Raw genomic sequence first — 23,600 nt, forward strand, 5'->3', positions numbered from 1 at the left:
AAGGTCTTTTTATTCATTATTTGTGGGAATTCACAGTTGAAAACTTCACATACCGGTAGGAACTCATGCATATCTCTTTATTAGTGTTCAAGTTATCCTGATATTTTTTGTCCTGAAATATTCTAATTTCTTTTCTTGAAATATCATAATTTTGGGTCTTTAGAATATCATAGTTTTTGTGGCTAAAGTTATCCCAATTGTTTTGGGGCTTGAAATATCTTACTTTTGGGGGCTTAAAATACTTTTGGGGCTTAGATATCTTACTTTAGGGGCTTAAAATATCTTACCTTTGGGGCTTAAATATCTAACTTTTGGGGCTTAAATATCTAACTTTTGGGGCTTAAAATATCTAACTTTTGGGGCTTAAAATATCTAACTTTTGGGGCTTAAAATATCTAACTTTTGGGGCTTAAAATATTTAACTTTTAGGGCTTAAAATATCTAACTTTTGGGGCTTATAATATCTTGATTTATTGAGCTTATAATATCTTGATTTATTGAGCTTATAATATCTTACTTTGGGGTGCTTAAAATATCCTACTTTTGGGGTCTTAAGATATCCTATTTTTTTTTCGGTTGAACTGATTTATATCAAACATATATTATTGCCTCAAAAATTAATGAAAACAGTATTATATTTGTGCATTATAAATCTTGATTAGTAATTTTCTGTGAGCTCCTATTGATGTTTTTTGACTTTCAGGTCAATGTTGCCTTCTGTTTGGAGGCTTACAACCCTTTAACCAAAAGCGTGATGCACATTTAGGATTAACCTTGATAGTACCTGTGGGATCCGGATTCTCCTGGTGAAGTCCTTCAGTTGGAGCAGATAAAGGGGAACTTCTAGGACACCTGTTTGGGCAATTGGATTTAGGAAGTTGTCCCTACTTCAATTTGTTTTTCACAATGAGAATTTAGATATCTAGTTTACGTTTTAAGTCTTGGACAGTTTGATAAGTTATATTGCTAGCTTTTTAATTTACCCAAATTCTTTTATTTTCTAGTTTCATGAATTTAGTTTTTATACATTAAATTCCCATTAGGAATTTCTTTAATGAATAGTTGATGACTAAAATTTAGTTGTAAATCAATTTATGCCTACATAAATCCATGTCAATAACTAAGATTGAAACTTGCATAAGCTAACCTGAAGTTTTTTAGAGCTATATTAGGCTATATCTCATTCGCATCAACCTGAGGACATCTGTGAAAAATCTTTTTGTGGAAATCGTAGTAATTAAATTTCTGGTTGTCCTGATAGAAGTTATTTCAGGTAGCTGCCGGGCTGTTTCAGGTAGATGCCGGGCTGTTTCAGGTAGATGCCGGGCTGTTTCAGGTAGATGCTGGGCTGTTTCAGGTAGAGGCTGGGCCATTTCAGGTAGAGGCTGGGCTATTTTAAGGAAAAGTTATTTCAGGTAGAGGGTAGGCTGTTTCAGGTAGATGCTGGACTTTTTGCAGGTAGGGCTTAGCTGTTTCATGTGGAAACTGGGCTATTTCAAGGAAGAGTTACTTCAGGTAGAGGCTGGGCTATTTAGGTAGAGACTGTGCGATTTCAGGTAGAGGCTGGGCTATTTCCGGTAGAATAGAGGCTGGGCCGTTTCAGGTAGAGGCTGGGCTTTTTCAGGTAGAGTAGAGGCTGAGCTATTTCAGGTAGAGGCCGGGTTATTTCCGGTAGAGTAGATGTGGGCGGTTTCAGGTAGAGGCTGGGCTTTTTCAGGTAAAGTAGAGGCTGAGCTATTTCAGGTAGAGGCTGGGCTATTTCCGGTAGAGTAGATGTGGGCCGTTTCAGGTAGAGGCTGGGCTATTTAAGGTAGAGACTGCTATTTCAGGTAGAGGCTGAGCTATTTCCGGTAGGGTAGAGGTGGGCCGTTTCAGGTAGAGGCTGTGCTATTTCAGGTAGAGACTGTGCTATTTCCGGTAGAGACTGTGCTATTTCCGGTAGGGTAGAGGTGGGCCATTTCAGGTAGAGGCTGGGCTATTTCCGGTAGGGTAGAGGTGGGCTGTTTCAGGTAGAGGCTGGGCCATTTCAGGTAGAGGCTGGGCTGTTTCAGGTAGAGATTGGGCAATTTCAGTTAAATTTTAGTCCAGTGATATCTTCAGGATTTATTTATTTAATCCAGGGAGACTGGACATTCAATTCATGACATCATAGAAGCAAAGTTTTCCTTTTTTTTTGTGTCAATTTCAACTTTCAAGAATTGATTACTTCTAGTAAGATTTGGAAAACCTTTGAGTATTAAAACAGATTTTAGTTTGTAATCTATATAATTTTTGAAGTTCAGGAAATAAGAACATGCTCTTAAATTAGTTGGAAAAATTTCCAACTGTAGTGCTATTGTATTAGGAATTAATAGGTTACATAAGAGTACTGAATCATCTGGTGCCAAAACTTTCAGTTGATGGAAATGAGGTTCTAGTTCAAGTATACATAGTTTCTATTTTTGGGGGGCATTTACATTGAGCTGCTTTAAATGATTATTTCAAGGTGTGTCCTTGTTTAGCCTTTCCAATTTTTCTTTCTGTCCTATAAGCTTAAGGTTCCTTAACACAAAACACTTTCAAGTTTCAATAGTCTACCTTCCATAGTTGATCCCCCACATTATATTTTAAATTTCATAAAGGGTAATTATTAACAAATGTATTTAAAACAATCAAAAGTTTAAATGCACTATTGCTCCTATATTTAAAAATCTAGAGTAAGTATTTTAATGTTTGTAATTTGTATAAAAACTTATTCCACTTTTTATTCTTAATTGTGTAAGATTTAGTATTTGATAAAATGTCCATCCTCCGTCCCCATGTTAAAAATCCCCCCTCTCTCTCTCTCTCTCTCTCTCTCTCTCTCTCTCTCTCTCTCTCTCTCTCTCTCTCTCTCTCTCTCTCTAGTGACTAGAGTAGTTTATAGAAGATTCTAGGAGCATACTTTGAATGAAAGAAAAAGCTATAGAATATAGGTAAAAGAAAAAGTTACTGTACACGTTTTTCAGATTTTAATCAAATGTTGTTAGTGAAGCTTATGGGAAGATAGTTCTAAAACTTGGTGCTTTTGGGAAGGTGTATAGATTTAAATACTAAGAATTAAAGTAGGACTTGAACATTGCTGGATAATACGAAATAGTGAATAGAATAGTTTTAGGTGATCATTGGCAGACAAGATGGTTAGGAGGGCTTTGGTGTGAAATGACTAGGAGAGCTTTGGTGTGAAGTGGCTAGGGAGACTTTGGTGTGAAATGGTTAGGAGGGCTTTTGGTGTGAAATGACTTGGTCTTTGGTGTGAAGTGGCTAGGAAGACTTTGGTGTGAAATGGTTAGGAGGGCTTTGGTGTTAAATGGTTAGGAGGGCTTTGGTGTGAAATGGCTGGGAAGACTTTGGTGTGAAATGACTAAGAGAGCTTTGGTGTGAAGTGGCTAGGAAGACTTTGGTGTGAAATGGTTAGGAGGGCTTTGGTGTAAAATGGTTAGGAGGGCTTTGGTGTGAAATGACTAGGTCTTTGGTGTGAAATGGCTAGGTCTTTGGTGTGAAATGGTTAGGAGGGCTTTAGTGTGAAATGGCTGGGAAGACTTTGGTGTGAAATGACTAAGAGAGCTTTGGTGTGAAGTGGCTAGGAAGACTTTGGTGTGAAATGGTTAGGAGGGCTTTGGTGTGAAATGGTTAGGAGGGCTTTGGTGTGAAATGACTAGGTGAGCTTTGGTGTGAAGTGGCTCGGAAGACTTTAGTGTGAAATGGCTAGGTCTTTGGTGTGAAATGGTTAGGAGGGCTTTGGTGTGAAATGGCTAGGATAGCTTTGGTGTGAATTGACTAGGAAGACTTTGGTGTGAAATGACTAGGAGAGCTTTGGTGTGAAGTGGCTAGGAAGACTTTGGTGTGAAATGGCTAGGTCTTTGGTGTGAAATGGTTAGGAGGGCTTTGGTGTGAAATGACTAGGTGAGCTTTGGTGGGAAGTGGCTAGGAAGACTTTGGTATGAAATGGTTAGGAGGGCTTTGGTGTAAAGTGGCTCGGAAGACTTTAGTGTGAAGTGGCTCGGAAGACTTTGGTGTGAAGTGGCTAGTAAGACTTTGGTCAGAAATGGCTAGGTCTTTGGTGTGAAGTGGCTAGGAGGACTTTGGTGTGAAATGACTAGGAGAGCTTTGGTGTAACATGACTAGGAAGACTTTGGTGGGAATTAGCTAGGTCTTTGGTGTGAAATGGCTAGGAGAGCTTTGGTGTGAAGTGGCTAGGAAGACGTTGGTGTGAAATGGATAGAGGAGGGCTTTGGTGTGTAATGGCTAGGAAGGCTTTGGTGTGTAATGGCTAGGAAGGCTTTGGTGTGTAATGGCTAGGAAGGCTTTGGTGTGTAATGGTAAGGAGGGCTTTGGTGTGTAATGGCTAGGTCTTTGGTACGAAATGGTTTGGAGGGCTTTGGTGTGAAGTGGCTAGGAAGACTGTGGTGTGAAATGGTTAGGAGGGCTTTGGTATGTAAAGGCTAGGAGGGCTTTGGTGTGTAATGGTTAGGATGGCTTTGGTGTGAAATGGTTAGGTGGGCTTTGGTGTGAAATGGCTAGTAGCGCTAGGAAGTGTGAGGGGTAGTATGCGAGTGTGTGAAATGGTAGGACTTTGACTAGTATTAGTATTATTATTCTTAAGCTACATGAACATACCTTGAAATTATCTTTGAATTTTTAAAATGATGCAGAGCAATGTTTTGTCAAATCTTGCAAATGGGTTCGAATCAGATTGTTCACTCTAATACATAACTGTAGTTTCAGAACTCCCATTCCCACTCCTTGATCCTTCCACCTCCCAATTTGGAAAGATTATTAAAAATAATTAAAGGGAACGTTCATATGACTGAGCCTCCCTCCCCATCTGCCCCCCTCCCTCTTCTGGTATTAGTACTTGCCATATCCCTCACCACTGAAAGGCCAGAGGACCCATGAAGTATATATCTTGCTTTTGACTAGAACCACTGTTCATTTAAGCTTTTTATGAGCTTCCCATGTACGGAACTCGTTCATTCTTTTGCTGGTTTAATGAGAGAAGTAGATTGTTAACTTGGTTATGTTTTATTGTGAAAAATGATAGACTGTGTGCTATGGTGAACATGTTCATTCCAATTTGATTTCCATGAAATCTTGTCAGGGTAGATTCTGCCTTGCAAATTCTAGTCATGATTAATAATTCAGTCTTGTTAAAGAATCTTTAAAGCCTCAAATGATTTTAAATTTTTGATGTTTCATGCTTTTTAATATTTTTTAAATAGTTTAAAATTTATTTTTAAAAATCTCTAATCTTGAATTGTAGGAGATTGTAATGTCAAATTGAACAGGTTTCTGTTATGTATACACTATAATTTCAGTTTCAACTACATCAAATTTGTTATGTATTGTGTAAATTGAGTTTTGAAATAATTTCTGTCAAGAGTGTGATTTAAATTGTCCAAGAATATGTGAGTTTTCAATGTTACTGTGAAATTAGTAACTGTATTGATAATTTTTTAAATTTTATCTGTCAATGAAAATCTAAAGATTGGAAAGATTAATTTAGTTTTAAACTTTTAGATAACTTTCTTAAAAAAAAAGTGTTGACGTTGTAAGTCTTGCAACCCAGTGCTTTCCATTACACTGAGATACCCGAGCTCTCTGAAAAGGGGTCCAGCTGGGATTATAAATGTCCCAAGATATCTGATTCCTACCGTTTTTGTTCTTGATATAAAGGAGGGATAGAGAACTGCTGTAGTCATTTTAGAAGAAATGTGTAATACATTCTTGAGTATATTGTTGTTGGTATAGTTTTAGTTACTGTTTGGGAGTTACTGATAATGTTGATTAGGGAAATTAAGGGATTATTACAGTCCTTGTTTGTGTAATTCAATATCAAGTAACCTAGCTTAGGGGATGTTTATACATGGTTAAATTATATGGCTTCAATTTTATTTAGTTTAATCTGCTATCGGTTTATATATCTCTAAAATTTCTCCATGATTAGGCGAAGGGGTCTGAACTGAAGTTTGATTCTAAAATTTCTCCATGATTTGGCAAAGGGTTCCAAACTGAAGTTTGACTTTTGAGATTAGATTTTATAGACGTACTGTTATACTGATGTACAGGAATGATCTTGTGCAGTAATTTACAAAATTACCTGCTCTGAAGTTATATTCTTGTTTTATGTGCGAGGTAACCTTGTCATTCGAAAATTTTAGACATAACCTGATAAGCCTCTGAGGCTTGTACAAAACATCAAATCAGAGCATTGGTGTTATATTGTAATAAACTATATAACTTGCCAATTTCTTTTAATTTTACTGACACTTGAGATTTGACTTTACATTTTAGGCTGTCTACGTGTAACAAGATCATAAGTTCTACTATAATCTCTCTAGACAACTAAAGCCAAAAACTGTTAGATTAACTGAAAGCTTGATTAAAGTCCGATCTGCTTATGCTAACGCCCCCTACGTTTAAGTGCTAATAGATTCAAGATTAACGTCATAAACTGTTGATTAAAACTGTTTAAAACTTTAGTTAACTTACCCCTATGTTGAGTAAATATATAGTAACTTAAGGTAATCTAAAACTAGAAGTAAGTCCATTAATCTTCAAAGCATTTTATCAGAACTTTTATAACTGATATAAGAAAATCCGGAAAATCAAGTTTTAGAGATATTGATGTCTTAATATTTCATGTACCCAGCGTTTCAATTATAAATTATCCACTAGTTCTTTATTTAAAACTTGCAAACTTTTCGAATTATATTGAGTAATTCAATATTTTCTTATCAATGCGAAGTATAAAAATGCTTACTGATTTGGTGGGATAGTTTTGAATTTCAATTAGTTAACTTAGATTCAGTTAATAATCGGCTGAATTATCTGTAGCAAAATTGTAGTGAAGATTATTTGAGTGGAATTTAGTTTCTTGAAATAGGATACAGTACACTTTTCAAATGTCTCCACTTGCATTGATTTTAATGTAGGTATTACTGTAATCTTTAAGTAACTTTAGGGGACAAGAAAACGGTCAATTTGATACTATGTAACTACGCAAATCTTTTTCAATGTAATTTTTATGATTGTTTCACGACAGTAAGCTCTGATAGTGCACCACTTAATGTTGCTACCCTACCACTTATGTTGCTGCTCTACCACTTATGTTCCTACTCTACCACTTATGTTCCTACTCTACCACTTATGTTCCTACTCTACCACTTATGTTGCTACCCTACCACTTATGTTCCCTACTCTACCACTTATGTTGCTACCCTACCACTTATGTTCCTACTCTACCACTTATGTTCCTACTCTACCACTTATGTTCCTACTCTACTACTCATGTTGCTACTCTACTACTTATGTTCTTACTCTACCACTTATGTTCTTACTCTACCACTTATGTTGCTTCTCTACCTCCTATGTTCCTACTCGACCACACCACTAATGTTGCTACTCTACCACTTATGTTGCTGCTCTACCACTTAAAATCAAACCTTGGAATTGAATTAAAGAATTAATTGATGCAGGACAATGCATTCCTTGTACATCAGTAAATTTGTAACAAGCATTGAATGAGTGGTTGGATGATGTCTGGTGTAAGTGTTACTAGGAGGATCTAGTCTATAGAAAGGAGTTATAGTCTCATACTAGTGTTGTCTTTAGTGAAAATTAATTTAATTGGGAACTGATTTTGATAGATCTGTGTGAAGGTTAGCTTAGGGAAACAGATTAATTTTTCTCTGGTTAAATCAAGGCTAGCAAGTGTCTATACCCCAGGTTAACACCAAAAATTTTATCTAGGTTTATACTAAATCATAGGAGATTGAGTTAAATAATGAGATTAGGGTAAAATTTGTTTAGTAGGCAGCTCTAAAGATTTATTTTATTTCATGAAGGACAATATTAGTTTCCTTACATAATTGGCCAAAGGGAAGTTTCAAATCAAAGGGTTTTGAGAATAATTTAAATATGCTTAAATTTATTCCATACTTGAATCGTAGATCTCAAAGATTTTCGTAATGAACAATTGCAAGCATATATGAAATAGAAAATTCACTGGCTAATCAATTTAAAGTAATTTCACTCATCTTCGTATTAATTCTTTAAAGATTAATTCTAAAGATTTTTTTCAATAGTAGCTTAATCAATTGCTCGCCTGATTGGTATATTATCATTGTTTTTATCTATAGATTGTCAAAATTATATAAAGTTATTTTATGAATCTTTTTATATATTAACTTTTTACGTGGCCACACTAAGATTAGATGATATGCAAGGTGTTAACTATTAGATATGCAAATATAAAAATATTAGTTTTTAATATGAAGAAGCTTAAGGTTTTTTTTTCACACAATTCGTTTTTATTGGACAAGTTTCAGACGATTTTACCATAAGCAATGAAATTTACAAAAGATACATAATTTGTTTTTTTTCAAAAGTTTCTTTTAATATTTGGAATTATTTTTGATGAAGGAATAAAGCCATTAGTTCATCCCATTAAAATAGACACTTTGCAAGTCTTGGGATTAATTCTTTTCAAATCAAGTTTCATTTATCTTCAGCATTTATGAGATTGTCCACTATCCTTATTACAAAGAATTTAACAGTTAAAGAGAAATATCATCATAGCTATAGAGGTTTTTACATTGTTAATAACCTTTTCAAGCCACATAATGGCGTAATATAATTCAGTTTCCTATGTTTTAACTTTGATATTAATTTTATGATATTTCTGATAATTAGACTCAAATTAAAAATATATTTCACAAAATACATTTTAAGGTAACGAATTTTTAAAATTTAATAGAAATTTTACTGACTAAGATGGTAAATGTGAAGTTTATAAGGCCAAAGATATTCCGTTAAAGGTAGGCTGACTTAAAAGTATTCATATAAGAGAGGATGATTCCGAATCATTCAAAATCTCCTTAAGCTTGTTGATAGTTTATGGTTTAATAAAAGATGTTTATGAGCAGGTAATATCAATAGAAATTATTCAAGCCTGGGCAGTGTGTGTGTGTGTGTGTGTGTGTGTGTGTATGCGTGTGTGGTAGTTTAAGGGTTATTCAGCTTTGTAGGTAGGCCTACTGTTAGTTTAAGGGTTGTTCAGCCTTTAGGTAGGCCTACTTTTAGTTCAATCGGTTTTCAGCTCTGTAGCTAGGCCTAATGTTAGTTGAATGGTAGTTCAGCTTTGTAAGTAGGCTTACTGTTAGTTTAAGGGATTTTCAGCTTTGTAGGTAGGCCTACTGTTAGTTTAAGGGGTTTTCAGCTTTGTAGGTAGGCCTACTGTTAGTTTAATGGTTGTTCAGCTTTGTAGGTAGGCCTACTGTTAGTTTAAGGGTTGTTCAGCTTTGTAGGTAGGCCTACTGTTAGTTTAAGGGTTATCCAGCTTTGTAGGTAGGCCTACTGTTAGTTTAAGGGTTGTTCAGCTTTTTAGGTAGGCCTACTGTTAGGTTAAGGGTTGTTTTAGCGTTTACGAAAATCTTAAATTAGGTTCTCTCCACGTAGCTTTTAAAAAGGGTCTTATTTGAGAATGTATTACACATGGAACTAAATTGACTTGTGGTCCACGTGCAAGGTTAATGTGTACTTCGGTCCGATCTGCCTATCTGCTAGGAGGAGTAGTAAGGATAGTCAGGGCAGTGGTTTGCACGTGTCTTCTCCTTTACCCGACTCAATCATGCACATGAAATGGGACGGATGAGAGATGCCTTTGGCCAGTTGTGGTTCTTGTCTGCTTTTGAGAGGGCAAAAGGTTTCTGGAGTAATCGATCGTGGTGGAATTGCGCTATTAGACTGATGAGGTCTCCACTCCCTCCACCCATGTTTTCATTTAATGATTGTTTCTAAACGAAACTTTAAATGTTAAAAAAGAAATCCCCTTGCTCTGTTTATCATTTTAAATGTAAAAATGTGAGATTTCTTAACCATTAACTAATGAAGTGTTAATTAGAATACTATAACATTACCTTGAAAAATCCATACTATTCTTGGCTTATTTAATTCACAATCATTGCATTAATATTTGTAAGATTTTCAATAAAAGATTTCAAAAGAGAAGGAAATGGAAAGCATTCAAGGGCCTGGTGACTGTTTGTTCAAAATCAAAATGCCTAATTAATCTTTTGTTACCAGGTGGGAAGGGGCGGGCCTTGGTGGGCTTTCCATTTCCCTCTTTTTTTTATTGAAAACTAACTAATTTACGCAATCATGATACTTGTAATCTCAAATGTTGAATTTCAAACTCATTCCAATGTTCGGAAAAAGCAAAGAAAACGAAATACTTTAGTATCCCATGTTATGAGATATGAAATTTCAGTTTTCTGTGACTTTCTGTCTTTGGTTGCGTTTGTTAGAAAACGAGGTTAGAATTTGATATAGTTTGTAATTGACTTTATAGTCTATTCATATTTATACTTAATATTGCTATTGAGTGTATTGAAACCTGTCCTATGTATGGCAACCAATCTCCTACAATAAAAGACTTGATCGAGATTTATTTGTTTTTCTTAATTCATAATTTATAAACTTAATTTTTACACAAAATAATGGTCGACTCTTAGTTGACTATGCTTAAAAACCCAGAGTTAAAGTAAACTTATATAGGTTTAAAGGTAACTAATTTTGAGGCTGAAATGAATTATTATCACAAGACTAGAGTTCTCAGGAATGAATTTACTTTGAGAATTGGACTGAACAGGAATACCATAGTGCATAGTCCTCATTTTAATAATACTAAAATACCAAGACAGCATATATTTCTCTCATATCACCATCGAAAGAGTGAAAAGAACTCTGTACATGGGAAGGGAATAAACCAGTCTTATGAATGAACACGTGGTTTATAATAGTCAAAAGCAAGGTATTACATGAGCTCTCTGGTCTGTCAGAGGGTAGAGAATACAGGCATTTACTGGTACCAGAAGAGGGAGGGGGCGACTGGGGAGAACACTCAGCCATATGAACGTTAGATTAAGGAGAACATCCATGTTACTGAATTTTTTTATTTTTAGTAAATTCATAAATATATGTATGTAATGTATTATATTCTTTGTTTAATATGGATGTAATAAAAACAAATTTTTACTTAAAGTTTTTATTTCTTTTATTCACAATATTTTTATAAATTATATACATACAAAATTATTCAAAGTTTTATTTAACTAAAAATCACTACTGCATCTTTTGTTTATAAATTGCTACTTTATCTTCTATTCATACATTATTACTATCATTTATTCTGTACCTTTTATTTATGAATTATTACTGTCTCTTCTATTGATGCAGTATTACTGTATCTTCTATTCAAACATTATTGCTGTAGCTTTTATTCATACATTATTACTGTATCTTCTATTCATACATTACTGCTGTATCTTCTACCTATACATTATAACAGTATCTTCTATTTATACATTACTGTATTTTCTGTTTATGAATTGCTACTGTATTTTATGAATTGATAGGAAAATACAGATGTTTTAACAATGGAAAAACGCAGAAAAGACATTATCTATGTAAAGTGCAAGAGATTTGTAATTTTAAAGTAAAATACATTTTATAGACGACATAAAAAACATCTATGGCTTAGCCTTCGAATGCCTTAAGATGTCTTCTATAATGTATTTTACTTTACAATTGCAAGTCTCTTGCACTTTACATAGATAATGTCTTTTCTGCGTTTTTCCATTGTTAAAACATCTGTATTTTCCTATCAATTTATAAAATACAGTAGCAATTCATAAACAGAAGATACAGTAATGTATAAATAGAAGATACAGTAATAATGTATAGGTAGAAGATACAGCAGTAATGTATGAATAGAGGATACAGTAATAATGTATGAATAAAAGCTACAGAAATAATGTTTGAATAGAAGATACAGTAATACTGCATCAATAGAAGACAGTAATAATTCACAAATAAAAGGTACAGAATAAAAGATGCAGTAATAATGTATGAATAGAAGATACAGTAGCGATATATAAACAGAAGTCAGAAGCAATGCATAAGCAGTCAAAACAATTGCAATATAAAAACAGTACCTTTAGCAATTTACACAAGTAGAAATATTCAAAATTAACTAAATTATTTATTTATTTCTTTTTTAATCTAAACAATCTTAGAATGACAACTGAAAATGCAAACTAAAACAATTTTTACAATTTTCATCATGTTGATTTTAAGCAATGTCTGCATGATTTGGTTCCCACCACAAGGGAAATGGAAGAGTTTTAAGCAAAAGCATTTTCAGACTAATTCTAGGTTACTCACTAGTTTCCGGAACTAATTATAGGTTACTCACTAGCTTCCGGACCTAATTCTTGGTTTATCACTAGTTTCCTGAACTAATTCTAGGTTTATCACTAGTTTCCAGAACTAATTCTAGGTTTATCACTAGTCTCCAGTACTAATTCTACGTTAATCACTAGTTTTCAGAGCTAATTCTGGGTTAATCAATAGTTTCCAGAACTAATTCTAGGTTAATCGCTAGTTTTCAGAGCTAATTCTAGGTTAATCGCTAGTTTTCAGAGCTAATTCTAGGTTAATCACAGGGGTTTAAAGCACCGATGTTTTTAGAAGTTACCTAAGAGTGACATACTTCAAAAAAGCTAAAAAACAAACTCATCCCCTCTCCTACGTTTGAAGATCTTATTCAACTTTGAAAATTTCTTTCAGTTATTAATGTTTATGATTATTGTCCACCTTAAGGAAACATTTTGAAAGCTACCTTCTCGAATATGAAATTAAAGTTATTTCCTTAAAATTTCCTCAATTTAAATCTAAATTATTTGATCACAAAAATAATTTCTCTAAAACTTAGACTACCTAGAGGTATGCCTTCTACAGACTGCCTTTCTAGAATAAATCTATAACTATCCCCTTTAGTCTCATTAAAAGCTATTCCTACATCAAACACTATTAATTTCGTTAGAAAAGAACAAATTCAAGTCATTTATAGATACACATTCTTGAAACTTGTCCCTGAACTTTTCATCTTAAAATTCTGTACTGATAAACAACTGCGTTTGCTTTTCGATAGTTCATATTGAGTCCCATTTAAATAATAAACATAATTACCATAGAAAATATTAACATTCAATATATCTATAGATATCTTTACTATTCTAATTTAAACTAATAAATTTCTGTACTGCACCTTTTTTCATACTTCAACGCCATGACATTTCCCTTATCTATTCCTTCAAGATCCCTAAACCCCTATTTCTAAAGAGGTTTCTAGTTTTATAGAAACTCTTTCCTTAAATCTTTCAATCAATACGTTCTTTGAGATTTTAGAACTAATAGAGTTATTACATACATATTCTTTCCTAGACCTTGAATCCAACAACTTTCCTTAAAAATCTATAATCACTTTGATAATAGTTCTCTCTAACAATTTTATCTAAACATCCTCTTATCTTATAACTTCAAAACTTTTGAAAAATAAAGAATTTACCAATTTATTCCCAGATACATAAACTGAAGATTTAATCTTCATTATGTCCTTAAGTCTTTCCATGAAGTCACTTGACCTACATTAGGCAACTATTGATGTAATGCAGATCACATTAATAAGGTCATTACATGTAATATCGAATGCAAGAATTGCATTGCTTAAAATCAGTAATTTTTTAGCAAAGACAGAGTAGTCTTTTTAAGGCAAACAAGTCTTAAAACAAGTTTGGTACAATTTCTCAGCTACTTTGAACAAGGATCTTACTTGTGACTGCATTAATGTTCCACAAAGGATGTTTCTTTAAAAAAAAGAAAAATAATTAAATTTGCATTAAAAGTAACTTCTGAGAAGAAAATAAGTGGAAAATATTGGACAAAAGGACGTCCTAACTTTATTGAAATGAAAATACATCACATCAATTTTTTCTCCAACAGAACGGGAACTTCCTAAAAACATGAATTGTATATGAGAGAGAGAGAGAGAGAGAGAGAGAGAGAGAGAGAGAGAGAGAGAGAGAGAGAGAGAGAGAGAGAGAGAGAGAGAGAGAGATTTAATACCCAATTTCTATCTGGCAATATCGGTAGTTCAACAGATCTCCATTAGATACTATTGTGTAAACAGGATTTCAAAATTGCTTTGATAATTTGAAACAACTTTACTTTAATTCTCACTGGCTTATGGCATTACATATCAAAAAAAATTTCTAAATAAAAACTCCCTCAATGTTATATTACAGACTGATGAAGGTTTTAAACTGAAATAATAAATAAAATTACTAGAGACAAATATTCATGCAGAAACTTAGTCAATTTCATAATAAATCAGATAGATGCATTTGACAGGATTCTATTTAGCAATTATCTAAATAAAGGTAGCTATGGGATCAATGCTTGTATCTCAGTACAGGGATATATTGTATAAGTTAAAACTCAGCCAGATTTTAGCCCATTTTGAACGTATTTCAACATGGAAACCGATTTCGACATCATGAACTCTCAAGACATTAGTTAGGCCAACTAAAAGTTATCAAATAGAGTTGATAAAAGTAATATTACAGAAATAAGCTCAAAATGAAAATAGATTAATTTAAACTTTAAAATAAACTATAAAATAAACTATAAAATAAGTCTATATGGGATGAGATACGAAAGCAGAAGAATAATTAAGGAATGGTTTGAAGTTACAGTTCCAAGAATTTTAAACAATGCATATAATAGGTTTTAGTAGTTAGAGAGAGTGAAACACAAAGTTAATAAACCAGCAGTCACACGTACTGATAACTTGTTTAAAATAGTTACCTAAATTCACAGATAATATTACTCATTGACTTGACAGTCTAGAACAAGAATGTCAAACTTAAATCCCTTTGAGGTCCAATAATGCACTTTACTATGGTCTCGAGGGACATAAAAGATTTGGTAATTATCTATTGGCAAAACTGAAGATAAAAAGTATTTTGCAGGCCATCCTGGTTTACCAAAAATACATTTAGGTTCATCCTAATAATTTAGCTAAATTTTCCTGTTATAATGAATACAATAAGTTGAAAAATCTAGTCATCTCGAGGACCGCATTTTGCCCCCAAGCCTCAAGTTTGACATTTCTGGTCTAGAGAAAACTCTAGACTTTAAATTGATAAAAAAAGGTATGTAGGAATAATTTCAATGATCTTTAAAGTGCATTTTCTCTGATATGGAAGTCCCTGGGCCAAACGTGTTTCCATACTTGACAGGACACTTTTAAAGAATAATTTTAGAGATCAAATTCCTTTTCATGACTACAAAACTAATGTTTTAAATTATTTCATACTTTACTGATTAGTCAATTACTAACCTTATTATACAAAACAATCTTGTTCCTTGTAGGTTTGAACAAACTTAAAACCTAACACTATTTCCTTGCTCTAAGGCTAGTTTAACTTGAAGAGACTTCGTAGCAATATTCAGATGGTCTTAAAGAATCGAAAAGCTTAAATATCGAAACTTTAAATTCTTTCAGAACTTAAAATGGACAATACTTTAAATGTTCATGCCATAAAAACAAATTTTGAAAATGTTGACCATATGAAGCACAAAGATCGGACTTGATAATGCTCAAAGAAATTAATAAAACTAATCAAATTATTAAGGCTAAAATATGACGTTAAAAGTAAATGTTCGGAGTGGAAATTTAATTCCTTCTATGAAAAGTTTTAAGATTGAACTATTCTAATAAATTTGGTCAAGAACAAGAAACATTTCGGATATAAGACTTATTAAAATGAAATTGAAGCTTCGGAATGAGTGATTCGTTAAAGACTGAACTAAATTTCTTTAAAGACAGATTGCCAGCTTCAGGGGAACTCCCAGACTTCATGGCTAAAATAAATCATTCATCCATAGATCTTGGCTTGTTGACATTAGCAGTTGTGTAGAGGGGCCTTGGGTTCTTTATTCCTGTGAAAAGAAAATTAAAATATCAGTTTGATATATGGATGGATATTTTACTACACAACAAAATTTTCTAGACATTAATATAGCTAGAGAACTATAGCATAAATTGCCCGCTTATTCCAAAACAATAATCATTTGCCTGAAGCACTCAACAAATATCTAGAAAGTCTTAAATCTAGTCTCAAATTCTCCATCTAACCCCAGAATTAATCCAATCATCTTTACAAAAGAAAGAAGGAAAGAAAAAAACACCCTTTAAATCTACATGGTGATCCCCTACACATTCACAGTCCAAACTCACTAAATTACATCATAAAATGTAAATCTGTTCAACTTCATTGTGTGGTTAAACTATGGATTAGAATCTCTTGCCTACTGTAATATTAATATTTTTGCTAATGTATCCTACATCAAGCCAGAAACCTGTTCCAATAAAAACCAAGGAACTGCTATAATCTAAATCCATTGAGCCCACGGCGACTCAATGTTAACATGACAAATTCGTAGGTAATTTGTATTTTTCCTAACTAGACAAACCATAGATATTTAATATGGGTTATTACTTTTTTCGGCGTAGCTGAAATGACGAGCCATTAGAATTTTAACGTGGGTAGGGAGGGTAGTCTGCTACCCCCCCCCCCCCCCTCACACACACACCTGTGCTGAGCTCACTTTGCTTAGAGGTAGGACTTCACGGGGGATAGGGCTGGCGGGCAAGTTTGATTAAATAGCTAAGGTTTGTATAGTTAGGAAAAATACAAATTACCTATGAATTTGTCATTTGTTCCGTAACAAATACTAACCACGCTATTTAATATGGATGACTCACCCCTTAGGAAGGGTGGTAAGTCCCAGCCAGTACTGGCTTTTGGCTTTGCCCGGGGACTCAGTATCTGAGTGTGTTAGCACTCAACAATAAGGAGTCCCTGCACCTCGCTAGAACCTTGCTGCGCAAGGGCTGCAGCCTACGTAAGCTGTGTGTGAAGGTCTAAAGTGTGACTCGTCCTAGGAAGTTGACCTGTAGTCCCTTAGAAGGAAACTTTAGGCTAGGACTCTCCCAATACCACCTCGTCAGGGTATGGGGACGTGACAGTATTATCTTAATACTCGGAACACAAGGAAAAATGGTTTACCTGCAGTGGTTTGAGGTCAGCTGTGCAGAGAACCCAGGATGCTGCTTTCCCCAAGAGAGGGGAGGATGAAGAAAAGAGTAAGGGCCAGACAAATCTTTTCATTCATGCAGACTAAGACCAGGTAACAATGCCCTCAACCTTCTGCTACTTGTCCACTAGGGAGCCTGAGGTTTTAAACCAGCTGTTGTGCAGCCACCACAGGGCCGATAGAAAACGTATCGAGCCTCCTGTGGGTCACGTCATGCAGGTAGTGGGCTGTGAAGGTCGTCTGATGCTTCCACACCCCAGCTTGAAGGACCTGTGTCACTGAGAAATTTCTCTGAAGGCCAGGGACGTAGCTACGCCCCTGACATCATGTGCTCTAGGGTGACATGACGGAGGAGGGTCTGGATTCAGGGACAGATGGATCACCCTACGAATCCATGCCGAGATGGTGTTCTTGGTGACACTCCTCTTAATCCTCCCAGTGCTAACAATGCTTGTACCTGGGGACGGACTGTAGCCGTTCTTCTGAGTTATAACCTCAGACTCCTTACTGGGCACAGTAGGAGAAGGTATGGGACATCTGTTACAGAACGGAGACTCGAATCCGGAAGGAGTCGAACTGAGCGCCTGGCACCCCCTGATTTTAAGTCTTAGCACCAAACTCAGGGACGAGTTTAAACGTTACCTTCCCCCCATACCCTTGCATGGGCGATGTCATATGAGAGACCATGAAGTTCACTGACTCACTTGGCCAAAGCCAAAGCTAGTAAGAACACCGTCTTCCAAGTTAGGTGGTGAACTGAAGCCTGGCGTAATGGTTCATAGTGAGGTCTCTTAAGAGACCTAAGAACCCGAACCACGTTCCATGGAGGTGGTCTCACATCCGACTGAGGGCAGGTAAGTTCATAACCTAGTATGAGTAGGGAAAGTTCCAGCGAGGAAGAAAAGATCATTCCTTTGGGCCTAAGGCTAGACTTAAGGCCGAGACTGAAAGGCGCCTTTTCTTCCCCCAAATACACGAGGAACTCCGCTATTATTGGAATAGTGGCATCGAGTGGAGAGATACCCCTTCCAAGACACCAACCCCAGATGACTTTCAACTTTGCCTGGTAGACAGATGCGGAAAATTTTCGCAGATGTCTAGACATCCTAATCGCAACTTGTTGCGAAAATTCCTCTCTCAGCGAGGAGATGCTGGATAGTCACCAGGCGTGAAGTCGTAGCGAAGCTTAGGCTTTGTGGAAGATGCTGGCATGTGATTGTCTGAGTAGATCGTGTCATGGAAGGAATTCTCTCGGAAGTTCTGTTAGAAATTGCAGAAGGTCCGGAAACCATTCCGCGTGATGCCATAGCGGAGCTATGAGGGTCATTAAAAAATTGACCTATTTTCTGGTCTTGAGCACCCTCCTCATCAGACAGAACGGGGAAAAGCCGTACGCGTTGATGTTGTCCCCCCCCCCCCCCCCCCCCCGTTGTTGGGAGGCATCTTGGGATCCGGGACTGGGGGGAAGTGCAGTGGAATCTTGAAGATCAGCAGTGTCGCGAACAGATCCACAGTCGGGGAACCCCACAAAGTCAGGACTTTGTTGGCTACTCGATACTCACTATCTGAGACGCTCTGCTCAGATTGACGGCGAGCACATTCCTCTTGTCTGGAATGAAACGCGCCAATAGTAGAATAGAGCGGATTTCGGTCCATCTCAGTATATCTACTGCAAGATGGGATAGCTGCTTCGAAAAGGTACCTCCTCCTTGATTATGTAAGCCACTACTATGGTGTTGTCACTTATTACCACCACAGAGTGACCTGCCAGGTATTGTTGGAACTGCTGAAGGGCCAACAAACCGGCCTTCATCTCTAGACGATCTATATGGAGGCACTAGACGATTTATATGGAGGCACTTTTCTGATTCTGACCACAGGCCTGAGGTCCTGTGGTACAGAACGTGGAATCGCCCCCCCCCCCCCCCCTTTCTTTGAGGCATCCGAAAACAGCCTTAAATCCGGGGGAAGGATGAGAAGATCCACTCCTCTTCGTAGGTTCTCGTCTGTTGCCCACCACTGGAGGTCCGTCCGTTCCGCAGGACCCATAGGGATCATGACGTCCGGGAAATCGCAACCTTGATTCCACCAGGACTTGAGCCACCACTGGAGAGATCTCATCCTGAGGCAATCGTTGGGAACTAGACGAGCCAAGGATGAAAGGTGACTAAGGACACGTAACCACTATTGGGTTGGAAGTTCTTCTCGGCTAAGGAAAGGGCTTGCGACCCTTCTCAGCCTTACTATCCTGTCGTCTGATGGGAAGGCTTTGTGGAGATTGGTGTCTAAAATCATGCCTAGGTAAACCAGTCTTTGAGTGGGAAGCAGAGAGGACTTCTCGAGATTTACCATGATCCCCAGATCCTGGCAAAGTCCTGGAAGCTTGTCTCAGTGTCGAAGAAGGGATGACTCCGGGTCTGCTAGGATCAGCCAGTCATCCAGTTAACGGAGGAGACGGATGCCGATCTTGTGTGCCCACGATGATATTAGGGTGAACACTTCTGGGGAAACCCTGTAGTGCTGTGGAGAGACCGAAACACAACACCTTGAACTGGTACCCTTTGTGGTCTAGGCTGAATCCTAAGTACTTCCTTGAAGACGGATGGACTGGGATCTGGAAGTACCTGTCCTTCAGATCCAGTATACACATGAAGTCTTGCGGCTTCACTGCAAGATTGACCGTGTTTGCAGTCTCCATGCTGAACGGAGTTTGCTTTAATCTGGACCTCTGCCCTAAAGGCTCGCCCCCTTGCTGATCCCATGGCAAGGGAGCTAAATGACATAGGATTCGTCCTCAGAGGAGGTAGAGATGTTGTGAACGGGATGCGATATCCCTGACTCGTTACGGAAATCGTCCAGGAATCGGCCCCGAGTTGCTGCCACTTGTCTGCGCAACCTTGTAGGCATCCCCCCACTGGCGGACTGCCAATCCTAGCGTTTGCGGCCTCGGCTGCTCCCTCTAGGATTCTTCCCCCCCCTGGAGGAGTTCTTGCCTTTCTTGTCCTTGACCGGAAAGGGCTTAGACACCACTGTCTTCGCTGCCATTGTCTTGATGGGGCGTGGCTGTTGGGGTGCTGGAGGTTAATAGGGCTTGAATGTAAAAGCCCTATGTAGGAGGGAATCTTAGTGACTTCCTCCACCTCTCAGCAGCCTGCTCCACGTCCTTAGGCTCAAACAGGTTCGTTCCCCTAACGGAAGAATGTCTGAGCCTGTAGATTTTGGTACTAGGGGCCTCCTGGTATTGTCTTGGAGTCCTTTGACTCCCTCCTGGGAGGAACGAAGAACTCCAACAATGACGGGGGCAGACTCTCCTCCACCCTTTATCGAGAAGACTTTACCACGCGAGGTGGGGTTTCCCTCAATGATGTAATGGGGGAACGTCTCACCTCACGTGACTCTTCTGAGGACGGGAGATCTTCGTCCAAAGGGGAGGGAGAAAAGTCTGAGGGGGGAGGGTGCCTGCCTCGAAGACTTACGAGGAGACAGCTTCGTCCTCGGAGAAGTTACCGCATCCGAAACTCCTCTTTCCCTCTTCAGGGGAGTAGATTTGTGGCCCAACTCAGAGAGAACAGGCTTGAAAGCCTGTGCTACCGCTCTGATTAGAGCCCCAAACCAGGGCTGACGGCTGTGCTGTCAGACACTCCCTCTGGAGGGGGAGTTGCCTGTAAGAAGAGGATAAAGTAGAAATGTCACTGGACCTTTTTGGAACCTTCCCCCCTACCCGCAAGCGCGCTGTTCTGTGCTTGCGGGAGGGGGGGGGGGTGGGGTGATGGTGCCCTTACCGCGTGTTGTCCTGCAGCCTCGCGCGTGGGAGGGTATTGGCGATTGCGCGATGGGGAATACCCGGGGCTCGCGCGCGGAAGACTGCTGGAGTGCTCGCGCGGGTGAGACTTCGTAGAGTGCGCAGGAATCAGATTGACGTGCAGGATCAGAATGAAGAGCCCGTGCGGGCCAGAATATTGGCACGCGCACGCGGGTACGAGTTTATCGGCGGGCGCGAGCGCGCAAGACTATTGGCACGCGCGCAAGACTATTGGCACGCGCGCAGCGCGCAAGACTATTGGCACGCGCGCAGCGCGCAAGACTATTGGCACGCGCGCAGCGCGCAAGACTATTGGCGCGCGGGAGACCATCGGTACCCGCGCGTGGAAAAGATCGTCGGCGCTTGCGCGCGTAAGAAGATCGTCGGCGCTTGCGCGCGTAAGAAGATCGTCGGCGCTTGCGCGCGTAAGAAGATCGTCGGCGCTTGCGCGCGTAAGAAGATCGGCGAGCGCGCGCGTAAGAAGATCGGCGAGCGCGCGCGTAAGAAGATCGGCGAGCGCGCGCGTAAGAAGATCGGCGAGCGCGCGCGTAAGAAGATCGGCGAGCGCGCGCGTAAGAAGATCGGCGAGCGCGTGCGTAAGAAGATCGGCGAGTGCGCGCGTAAGAAGATCGGCGAGCATGCGCGTAAGAAGATCGGCGAGCACGCGCGCGGGAAACCATCAGTACCCGCGCGCGGCCGATCATCGGCGCTTACGCGCGTAAGAAGATCGTCGGCGCTTGCGCGCGTAAGAAGATTGGTGAGGGCGCGCGCGCTTCACGCCCTAGTATGTTGGCACGCGCACGCGGGTACGAGTTTATCGGCGGGCGCGAGCGCGCAAGACTGTTGGCACGTGCGCAGCGCGCAAGACTATTGGCGCGTGGGAGACCATCGGTACCCGCGCGTGGAAAAGATCGTCGGCGCTTGCGCGCGTAAGAAGATCGTTGGCGCTTGCGCGCGTAAGAAGATTGGCGGCGCTTGCGCGCGTAAGAAGATCGGCGCGCGCGCGTAAGAAGATCGGCGCGCGCGCGTAAGAAGATCGGCGAGCGCGCGCGTAAGATGATCGGCGAGTGCGCGCGTAAGAAGATCGGCGAGCGCGCGCGTAAGAAGATCGGCGAGCGCGCGCGCGGGAAACCATCAGTACCCGCGCGCGGCCGATCATCAGCGCTTACGCGCGTAAGAAGATCGTCGCCGCTTGCGCGCGTAAGAAGATCGTCGCCGCTTGCGCGCGTAAGAAGATCGTCGCCGCTTGCGAGCGTAAGAAGATCGTCGCCGCTTGCGCGCGTAAGAAGATCATCGCCGCTTGCGCGCGTAAGAAGATCGTCCGCTTGCGCGCGTAAGAAGATTGGTGAGGGCGCGCGCGCTTTACATGCTAGTAGGTAGAAGGGTCAGCTGGCAAGACGATCAGGAACTGGGATGTGTCCTTAAAAAAGGGCGGGCATCCCCCGATGAGGACCGTAAGCAGGTCTGCTTTAGAGTCCAGGACCGAAGTCCTTCGTTGCAGCGCAAGGTTGCGCTGGTAGATCGGTAGGTCAGCTGGCAGGACGATCAGGAACCGGGATGTGCCCTTTGGAAGGGCCAGTATCCTCCGATGGGACCGTAAAGGTCCGTGCTAGAGTCCAGGACCGAAGTCCAAAGGACCACGTTGCAGCACAAGGTAGAGGTCACTGGAAGTTCCGCTTGATCCTCTGAGGTGGAGTCTCTATGAGAGACCTCTCCCACGAACGAGAGAGGTGCCCTTCATAGAAGAGACTCTAAGACACTCGTGGTGAAACCCATTGGGGCTGTTAGATCAGCAATCTCACCTTATCAGGGACGACCCTCCGAGGAGGAGTCTCTATGAGTGGCCTCTCTCGCGAACGAGAGAGGTGACGCTTCATAGAAGAGACCTGAAGACACTCGTTGTGACGCCCCATAGGGCCGTAGGATCAGCAAGCTGACCTATCAGGAACGATCCTCCGAAGAGGAGAGACTATGAGTGGCTTCTCGCGAACAAGAGAGGTAACACTTCGTAGAAGAGACCTGAAGACACTCGTGGTGACGCCCCTTAGGGCCGTTGGATCAGCAAGCTGACCTTATCAGGAACGATCCTCCGAAGAGGAGTCTCTATGAGTGACCTCTCTCGCGAACGAGAGAGGTGAACACTTCGTAGAAGAGACTTGCCAAGACTGTGCTCCACCCCTGAAGGAAGAGAAACTCAGCAAGGCGATGAATTTATTAAGGTATGAGAAGTTCTCCCTCTGAAGGGAGAAAACCTCACACCTGGGGAGGAAACCTCCCTCAGAAGGGAATTTGTCCAACCCCTGGAGGCGAACCTCCATTGGCGTTCTAAGAAGATCTTAAGTGCTGGCACGTTGTCACGGGAGTACTTCTAAGAGAAGGGATAACGACCATGACGACGTCCTCTGAGGGACGGAAGCGATAGTAGATTCCCCAGTCATGAACAGGACGGCTCGGCAGCGACAGCAGATTCCCCAGTCATGAACAGGACAGCTCTGCTTCGTTGGCACTCTCTAGTCGAATGAAGAAGAACTGCATAGTTAACTGGGAAAATAAAAATAATTATTTAACAGAAATTCCCCAGGGAGGAACTCCGAAGAGGAACACCGAGGGAATAACAAAATAAAAATTAAGTATGCGCCCTCCTTCCCCAGATGACATCCACGGGAGAAGGGGGGCGGAGTAACTGTAATAAAAACAGAATTATAACAGAATTATAATTATCTAAATTATCTAAGAATATACACTAAAAGTGAGAACCACTGACCCTCCGAAGGGA

At 39.6% G+C, this 23,600-nt stretch overlaps 1 long non-coding RNA gene across 1 annotated transcript; it reads left to right on the forward strand.

The window, feature by feature from the left end:
• Window positions 1-519: 519 nt before the first annotated feature.
• Window positions 520-10,464, forward strand: LOC137644094 (uncharacterized). The gene is made up of 2 exons (XR_011045128.1): window positions 520-3,877; window positions 4,296-10,464. It is a non-coding gene; the product is annotated as an uncharacterized lncRNA (long non-coding RNA).
• The last annotated feature ends 13,136 nt before the right edge of the window (window positions 10,465-23,600 follow it).

Source organism: Palaemon carinicauda, chromosome 7, assembly GCF_036898095.1.
Source record: "Palaemon carinicauda isolate YSFRI2023 chromosome 7, ASM3689809v2, whole genome shotgun sequence".
Lineage (NCBI taxonomy): Eukaryota > Metazoa > Arthropoda > Malacostraca > Decapoda > Palaemonidae > Palaemon > Palaemon carinicauda.